At 40.9% G+C, this 9954-nt stretch overlaps 1 protein-coding gene across 1 annotated transcript in view; it reads right to left on the minus strand.

Moving 5' to 3' along the window:
• Window positions 1-8644, minus strand: part of C1H1orf141 (chromosome 1 C1orf141 homolog) — a 49994-nt gene extending 41350 nt beyond the window's left edge. The window contains exon 1 of the mRNA XM_069570443.1: window positions 8426-8644. The gene's annotated coding sequence lies outside the window, so the exon portion shown is untranslated. The remainder of the gene's footprint in view (window positions 1-8425) is intronic.
• Window positions 8645-9954: the final 1310 nt, after the last annotated feature.

Consider the following 9954-nt stretch of genomic DNA (forward strand, 5'->3'; position numbering starts at 1 on the left):
TGAATATTTGTTTCATCCCATCCATTTTATCCTTATTTTTGCCTGAATTATTTTTTCAAGAAAAATACAATCACATGCCTCCCTGATTACACTCCAACCCTTCCCTATAGATTTCAGAACAAAGGTCACACTCCTTGATTTATCCTAAGAGGCTCAAGGTTTGGCCTCTGACTAAGTCTTGAACCTCACTGGCCTTCTCTTCATGTATCTTTGATATCCCAGTCCTGATGAACAACTTGCAGCCCTTGAATGTGTTGTATTTTCCTTCACTAGTTGCTTTGTCTTTGCTATTTCCTCTGCCTACAATGCTGTTATCCATTCTCTGTATTTCTAAGTCCAATGCATCCCTCAAGATCCAATAGAAATAACACCTCTGCTGGGAGGAATTCGTGATAAACTGTGATTTAGATGCCCAATGTCTACATTCACACGATAGTCTCTGTATACGGCTGTCCTAGTTCTGTAATCACACTCTCTTAAAGCATTTGATATACTTTATCCCCACTCTATACTGTTTACTGAAGGCCAGAGGCAGATCTAACTCATCCTGACATCCCGAATACCTAACAACCTGAATAAATGAATAACCACCAGCCGTTGAGGAAATGGAGAATGGTAAATGAAACGCAGAACAACCAGAGATCAAATTGCCACCATCTGCTGGATCATGGAAAAAGCAAGAGAGTTCCAGAAAAACATCTATTTCTGCTCTATTGATTATGCCAACACCTTTGACTGTGTGGATCACAATAAACTGTGGAAAATTCTAAAAGAAATGGGCATACCAGACCACCTGAACTGCCTCTTGAGAAACCTGTATGCAGGTCAGGAAGCAACAGTTAGAACTGGACATGGAACAACAGACTGGCTCCAAATAGGAAAAGGAGTACGTCAAGGCTGTATATTGTCACCCTGCTTATTTAACTTATATGCAGAGTACATCATGAGAAATGCTGGACTGGAGGAAGCACAAGCTGGAATCAAGATTGCTGGGAGAAATATCAATAACTTCAGATAAGCAGATGACACCATCCTTATGGCAGAAAGTGAAGAAGAACTACAGAGCCTCTTGATGAAAGTGAGAGAGGAGAGTGAAAAAGTTGGCTTAAAATTCAACATTCAGAAAACGAAGATCATGACATCTGGTCCCATCACTTCATGGTAAATAGATGGGGAAACAGTGGAAACAGTGGCAGACTTTATTTTTGGTGGCTCCAGAATCACTGCTGATGGTGATTGCTGCCATGAAATTAAAAGACACTTACTTCTTGGAAGAAAAGTTATGAGCAACCTAGACAGCATATTAAAAAGCAGAGACATTACTTTGTCAACAAATGTCTGTCTAGTCAAGGCTATGGTTTTTCCAGTAATCATAAATGGACATGAGAGTTGGACTATAAAGAAATCTGAGCACCAAAGAATTGATGCTTTTGAACTGTGATGTTGGAGAAGACTCTTGAGAGTCCCTTGGACTGCAAGGAGATCCAACCAGTCCATCCTAAAGGAGATCAGTCCTGGGTGTTCATTGGAGGGACTGATGTTGAAACTGAAACTCCAATACTTTGGCCACCTGATGCAAAGAGCTGACTCATTTGAGAAGACCTTGATGTTGGGAAAGATTGGGGGCAAGAGGAAAAGGGGACAACAGTGGATGAGACGGTTGGATGGCATCACCAACTCAATGGACATGGGTTTGGGTGGACTCTGGGAGTTGGTGCTGGACAGGGAGGCCTGATGTACTTGTGGTCCATGGGGTCTCAAAGAGTCGTACATGACTGAGTAACTGAACTGAACTGATGCTTGCTTTTAGTCTGCATTTACATTTATGAGTATGTATAAATCTTTCACAGAGTCCTGTTGAGGTTCTCCTAGATAAAGCCATAACATTAGAAAACACTGCTTTCTCTCCCATCTTCAAACTTAGAAAGGCAACATAGTATACTGGTTAAGAACATGAAATCTAAAATTGGGCTGCTGGGGTTTGAAACCTTGGCTCTGCTACTTACCAGCTGTGTGACTATGGGCTAGTTGCCTACCCTCTCTCTATTGTCCCATTCATAAAAACGGAATAATAGAAAAACCAACTTCATTTGGGCTGTTATGAGGTTTAACTGAGTGAATGCAAGTGACACATAAAGTGTTTGATAAATGAAAGAAGTAAATATAAGTAATGATACACTTACTGGTTAGGGATAAAATGTATGAGATTACCTGTAAATTCTGGAAAATGCATGTTCCACGTATGCATATCATTTTGTTTTTTTCTGCATACCTGTCACCATGCAATCACCAATGGTCTCCATATGTCTGATGGCCTACTTCACAAGATATTTCTTCAATTATACCCAAACTAAATGCTTGGAACTTGGGAAACAAAGAGAATTTATTCAGCAAGTCAGTATCTTCTATTTAATCCAGTAATTCAGTATATTCTAGTTTAACTCAGAAATTTAATATCTTCTGTACCATGTCATCTATTATCTTTTTTCCTTTTCTTCTCTAATTTTCTCATAGTTTTACTTCTCATTTTTTATTCAATTCTTTTTCTGAGTTCAGTCAACAAAAACTAAAAACTCATTGTCTCATAAGGTGTTAATGTCGGTCTTGAATATATAGTCAGTGTTTAGGGAGACAGTTTGATGCTACTTTAATAAGCATTATGATGTTGCCACACTAGAAAGTGAAAGTGAAGTCGCTCAGCCATGTCCCACTCTTTGCAACCCCAAGGACTGTAGCCTACCAGGCTAATCTGTCCATGGGATTTTCCAGGCAAGAGTACTGGAGTGGGTTGTCATTTGGAGACTCACCAAAAGACAAAATTAGTTTGTATTCAAGTAAATAGATCTGATCATCTGCCTTTCAATGATATATTAACTAGGGGTGAAGGAGATTATCTTATTTCTTAAATATGCATAGATACACCTGAAGCAATCTTATATACACTTACAGTTGCTGGGAAATGCTGCTTTCTGGAATGGAGAGTTCTTATGTGGTCACAGAAATCTAACCCATAGAATCTTGGGGTTAAAATGGACAATAGTCTTTCACATAATTCCATGTACAGTGAGGCTACATTGACCCCAACTGACAAGCCCTTTCTGTTCAGTTCATTTCAGTCACTCAGTCATGTCCAACTCTTTGTGACTCCATGAACCGCAGCACGCCAGGCCTCCCTGTCCATCACCAACTCCCAGAGTCCACCCAAACCCATGTCCACTGAGTCGGTGATGCCATCCAACCATCTCATCCACTGTTGTCCCCTTTTCCTCCTGCCCCCAATCTTTCCCAACATCAAGGTCTTTTCAAATGAGTCAGCTCTTCGCATCAGGTGGCCGAAGTATTCAAGTTTCAGCTTCAACATCAGTCCTACCAATGAACACCCAGGACTGATCTCCTTTAGGATGGACTGGTTGGATCTCCTTGCAGTCCAAGGGACTCTCAAGAGTCTTCCCCAACACCACAGTTCAAAAGCATCAATTCTTCAGTGCTCAGCTTTCTTTATAGTCCAACTCTCACATCCATACATGACTACTGGAAAAACGATAGCCTTGACTAGACGGACATTTGTTGACAAAGTAATGTCTCTGCTTTTTAATATGCTGTCTAGGTTGCTCATAACTTTCCTTCTAAGGAGTAAGTGTCTTTTAATTTCATGGCAGCAATCACCATCTGCAGTGATTTTGGAGCCCCCCAAAATAAAGTCAGCCACTGTTTCCACTGTTTCCCCACCTATTTGCCATGAAGTGATGGGACCAGATGCCATGATCTTAGTTTTCTGAATGTTGAGCTTTAAGCCAGCTTTTTCACTCTGCTTTTTCACTTTCATCAAGAGGCTCTGTAGTTCTTCTTCACTTTCTGCCATAAGGGTGGTGTCATCTGCTTATCTGAGGTTATTGATATTTCTCCCAGCAATCTTGATTCCAGGTGTGCCTCTTCCAGCCCAGCATTTCTCATGATGTACTCTGCATATAAGTTAAATAAGCAGGGTGACAATATACAGCCTTGACGTACTCCTTTTCCTATTTGGAGCCAGTCTGTTGTTCCATGTCCAGTTCGAACTGTTGTTTCCTGACCTGCATACAGGTTTCTCAAGAGGCAGTTCAGGTGGTCTGGTATTCCCATCTCTTTCAGAATTTTCCACAGTTTATTGTGATCCACATAGTCAAAGGCTTTGGCATAGGCAATTAGGCAGAAATAGATGTTTTTCTGGAACTCTCTTGCTTTTTCCATGATCCAGCAGATGGTGGCAATTTGATCTCTGGTTCCTCTGCCTTTTCTAAAACCAGCTTGAACATCTGGAAGTTCACAGTTCACGTATTGCTGAAGCCTGGCTTGGAGAATTTTGAGTATTACTTTACTAGCGTGTGAGATGAGTGCAATTGTGCGATAGTTTGAGCATTCTTTGGCATTGCCTTTCTTTGGGTTTGGAATGAAAACTGACCTTTTCCAGTCCTGTGGCCACTGCTGAGTTTTCCAAATTTGCTGGCATATTGAGTGCAGCACTTTCACAGCATCATCTTTCAGGATTTGAAATAGCTCAACTGGAATTCCATCACCTCCACTAGCTTTGTTCATAGTGATGCTTTCTAAGGCCCACTTGACTTCACATTCCAGGATGTCTGGCTCTAGGTGAGTGATGATCCTGGCTTTTACTTTCAATGCTATTGTCTTCTTTAAGACCTTAAGATGTTCATTTTCCCTTCTCTCAGTTACTGTACTCTAATCTCCCTAATTTGCCAGACCCTAACTTTCCTCCTCATCCCTCAACAATTGGTACTTCAAAATGCCATCAGAGCTGGCCTAATTAAACAGGACACTGACACTGATCGGGTCTAGCTCCAGCCCTCAAACCTTAGTTTGCTCCCCAATATCTGCAGAGTAACACACAAGCTCTGCAGATGACATACAGGACAGCTTAAGAAAACACTCCAGGATCTGGCTCACTCCACTTTCCAGTTAACCTCCCCCATAACCCATCTTCTCCTGCCACGCTTTACCATTTGTTTTCTGGGACACATCCTGCACCTTTCCAAGCATGTCCTTCACTCCTGCTTTTTTTTCTTTCTTTCTAAAATATTTATTTGTTTGCCTGTGCCAGGTCTTAGGGGTAGCATACAGGATCTTCAGTCTTCATTGCAACATGAAAACTAGACATGTGGGATCATTGTTCCCTGACTAGGGATTGAACCCAGGCCCCTTGCACCGGGAGCTCAAAGTCTTAGCCTCTGAACCACTAGAGAAGTCTCATTCCTGCTTTCCATTTCATTGGGATGTTCTTTCCTAATGTCTTCTAGTCAAAAGCCTATCCTTTCTCAACTCCTAATATAAAGGTGGGCTTGCCAGGTGGCACAGTGGTAAAGAATCCACTTGCCAATGCAGAAGACACAAGAGACATGGATTCAACCCGTGGGTTGGGAATATCCCTTGGAGTAGGAAATGGCAACCTGCTCCAGTATTCTTGCCTGGAGAATTCCATGGGCCGAGGAGCCTGGCAGGCTACAGTCCATGAAGTCACAAAGAATCAGACACAAATGAGCACACAGCACAGCAATGTAAAGGCAAGCTCTTTTCCAAGACTCTCCTTGACATTCTCTCATTCTTTGTCCCACTGACAGTTACATTTTATTATGTGTTATTGTATTTTGTCCTTCATGTTAGAACTTGGCACATTGTAGTACAGAGACTTACCATTTGACAAATCCTTTCCTCACTGTGTTAAATCTCATTTAAAGCAAGAACTGATTTACCTGCTTTGAATCTCAGCACCAGAAAAGGATTTTACACCTAACTGGGATCTGAAAATTATCATTTAGTTTGGAGATGTCTCTCAATAAAGCATTTTATGGGGAGCAATCCCAGTTTATCTGTGATGGATGATATTAATTCAAGATGATTTACTGGGGATGAAATATGAAGTTGAGTGAATTATAAGATTTGGTTCTTGCCAAATCTAGACTTGGTAAAATTATTTTCAAAGGAAACTGAGATTTATGTTCTTGATTACTGGCTCAGTAATGACAGGTTTTTGAAAAAGAACCTAATGAAATAGAGAACTTGCCAACTAGGGCAGAATAAAATTCCCAGTCACTCTCAAAGTAAATCATCCGCTGGCTTCGCTGCAAAGACTTGGCTACATCAACAAACAATTTCAAGGTTGTAAGGCCAACATTATAAGCAATCAGAGACTGAGTCATTACTAAAAATAACAATATAAAACTAAAAAGTTACTCTTTAAAAAGCATTAATTCATTTTAACAGTACTTTTGAACTGGAAAAAAAGTCAAAAATCAAACAAACAAAAAGCCCAATGCTGCCAATATTATAGGCTCTGCTAAGAAGTCTTCTTCAGCAAGTTGCAAACATCTCCAATTAAAGGAAAAACTAAAGAAAACTGAAAGTGGCTTTAAACTCATAAACTAAAGAGCTGGACTGAGCAACTATCCAGAAAATGGAGGCTCAAATTAACATTTACTCTTTTATCTGGCTTCATCAGGTAATATGTTCACTCCTTGCAGGAAAGACCTCTTATACCTGAACCTGATACAGACCACTAAACACTGTGCATACATGCTAAGTTGCTTCAGTCGTGTCTAGCTCTTTGTGACCCCATGGTTTGTAGCCTGCCAGGCTCCTCTGTCCATGGGACTCTCCAGGCAATAATACTGGAATGGGTTGCCATGCCCTCCTCCAGGGGCTATTCCTGACCTGAGGATTGAACCCAAGCCTCTTAAGTTTTTTGCATTGGCAGACAGGTTCTTTACCACTAGCGATACCTGGGAAGCCCCACTAAACACTGTACTGAGCACCTAGAAAGCACTTGTTGTTAAGTGATCATGTTTTGCTCCATTTGAGATAACTGGCTAAATTTCTTTACCTCACATTCCAAGTACAGACACAAGAGAATTCTTTTTTTTTTTTTAGTCTAAAATGTTGACTCATATTACAGGCTGAATTATGTCACCTTCAAATCTGCCTGTTGAAATCCTAATCCCAAGTATCTCAGAGTGTGGCTGTTTTTGGAGGGAGGGCCTTTATTTTTTAAAAAGTAATTAAGTTACAATACTTTAAATGAGGTCATTAGAGGGGGCCTTGATTCACTGTGCCTGGCGGCATACAGGAAGAGATTAGGACACAGACAATATACACAAAGGGCAGATCAGGTGAGACACAGGGAAAAGGGGTCCATCCGCAAGCCAAGGACAGAAGCTTAAGAAGAAACCAATCCTGCAGACACCTTGATCTTGAACTTCTAGTCTCCAGAATTGTGAGGAATAAATTACTGTTGTTCAAGTCATACGGTCTGTGGTGTGGTGACCCAAGGACAAAGGAGCAGATAACCAAGGAGGGTCTTGGAATGCAGGAATGGAAAAACCGGACCCTTATCCTCCTTCCCTCCCCCATGTTGTAACTATTAATGGAACAGTATAACCTGTCTCCCCACCTACCCCATAGGGAGGAGGTATTTGCTTATTCTTCCCCCCACCCAGTATACTTTCCTCATCCAATAAGCAAATGACCTGCAAGATCCCTATCCCACTCCTTGTACCCTGGGTAGAAAGTAGACTAAGGACCCCTATTCAATGCTGGTTCTCCCTTGAGCTGCCCCACTGTTCTAACAGCATCTCCCACTGTAATAAACTTTATTTCCCTTTCATTCTGCCTCATGTCTGGAAATTCTTTTCCAACCCCCGCATGGACCATGACATGTGGTATTGCAGTTGTGGCAGCTTTAGCAAACCAACACACCCCACAAATAATGAGAACTAACTTTAAAAATCATTATTAGAAGATTTAAAGATTAATCCTGGCCTCTGTGCATAGATCCATACTATTTAATTTCTTGTCCCCTTTGTGTTATGAGAGCAGGGGAGAAAATTGACTCTTGGTTTTCAAACATTACTAAAATTTGCCTGTCACCAATTTGAGGTTGGATGGTAAGCTTCTGACGAAAAATATCAAAGATGTTTTAAAAGTACGTGTATAAACTCTGGGGAGTGCCATTGTGAGCAACCAATGAGATTATGATAGGAGGACTTATTGGCAAATTTGAAATCGCATCACAATTATTGCTGGAGTGACCAACTCCAACCAGCCCCATCCACAGCCGTTCTATCTGTTTCGGAAGTTTGAAATGCACCGATTATGATGCCTGGAGCCCGCCCTCACTTCATGCGGGTCCTCCAGTTCACCTTCCCCGGGAGCCTGCATCTCAGGAGGGCCGCGCGAAGAGGCTCAGGGGTACCTGGAAATCAGGGAGCCCTTCGCAAATACTCTCTGCCTGTGGTCCTTTAATAGCAAACCGAAATATCAAAGATGTTGTGATTGAGGAAACTCCTTAAAATTAAGTATAGAAGAGGCAAAAGTCCTTTCAAGGAAGCTGGGAGAAGCCCCTGAGGCCTGCCTCCCACCTGTGTCCCACACTCACCGGGGAAGCTGTGCTGGGAGCAACTCCGCCGCCCAGGGTGATAGGGACGCCTCGCGCCCAGTCCCTCCCCAGCCAGATCCTGGGGGAGGGGCGGGACGGAGAAAGTTCTGTTATCCGCTGCGGAGGAAAAGGGCCTAAGACTTAAAAGCATGCGTTTCTTATTTCGCTTTCCATCTCCATACAAATTTTAGCTTTCAAACGTGCAACGCCTCCGCCTCCCCAAACCGCACCTACTTGCTTTTCTCTTCTGGCTCCGGTAACTGTTTTCTGCCAGATTCAGGCCCTTGGCTATGCGTCCTGTGTCCATAGAAACAGTTTCCTGAGCTTTCCTAGCCTTGAAAAGGTCTCTGCCTCCAGGGGATTTTGCCCACATACTTTTGTAACTAAGATCCAAAGTGACTCACCAAATCCTCAAGGATATAAAAGCTATTATGCTGAAGAGTGGAAGGAGAGAGAGGTTAAGGAAAGGAGAGAAGTACAAACAACTGGGGACAATGACTCTGCTTCTCTTTATTTCCTTCTGGAAATGTCACAGTTCAGAAAGAAAGTTTCCTCCTTGCACTTTGCAACTCTGAATGGAAGTTGACAGCCTGTTTTGAATACTTGATGAAAGATTGCTTTTTCATGACTTATTACTTACAAAAAAACAAAAACTCATTCCTAAGGCCATGAAACCGCCCACGTTATTGGTAAAATCACCCTTGTATTTTACAGGTTGTGTAGCAGATTTGGCTACACACACACACACACACACACACACTACCCTATTCACACACACAACAGAATCATACTTTAAAAATGACTGACTTGAAAACATTCTTGATTTGATCGAGAATGTGAAAACTTTCTACAACAATGATTAATTTTTTAGTCATGAATTGTGTTGATAAGTATTTCAGGAATGTGCCTTAACTGATGCAAATCAAAATGGAAACAAAAGCTTTAGAAAACAGCATTAATCATCACAAGTCCATGCTAGTGGCAATGACAGAACTTCACAAAAATAAATATAGTTTTGATTATGTAGCAATCAAAAGACAGCTAGAAATTGTTATTCACCGCCAATGTATGAAAACATTGGAATCGATTTAAATACAAGATTTTCAATGATAAAAGATACAAGGTAGTTTAATTCTATCATATTTCATAAACCATATTCATGAAGTGCAATGATTTGTATGGGATTGGTAACTAGTTTCTAGTGAACATTGGACTAATATTGTTACAATCCCTTCACCTCAAATTTGCACAAAGGTGAAATTAGTGTCTTAAAAAAAGGAAAATTGAATTCAGAAATGTTAGCTACTTAACAATTTTTAGTCAATGAAATTTATAAAGCATGAATCATATAAAATTCTTGGAATATTATCATTATATCAGTTAATATTTATGGAATACAAACTATGTGCCAGATAGTAGACTAGAAATTTTTAGTAACATCTCTCATTCTATCCTTCCTCTTTCATTAATCCTCAATCTTTAATTAGTATGTATGGGAAAGGTATTATCTTCAATTTTAGAAATGATCA

Source organism: Ovis canadensis, chromosome 1 (genome assembly GCF_042477335.2).
Source record: "Ovis canadensis isolate MfBH-ARS-UI-01 breed Bighorn chromosome 1, ARS-UI_OviCan_v2, whole genome shotgun sequence".
In the NCBI taxonomy this organism is placed as follows: domain Eukaryota; kingdom Metazoa; phylum Chordata; class Mammalia; order Artiodactyla; family Bovidae; genus Ovis; species Ovis canadensis.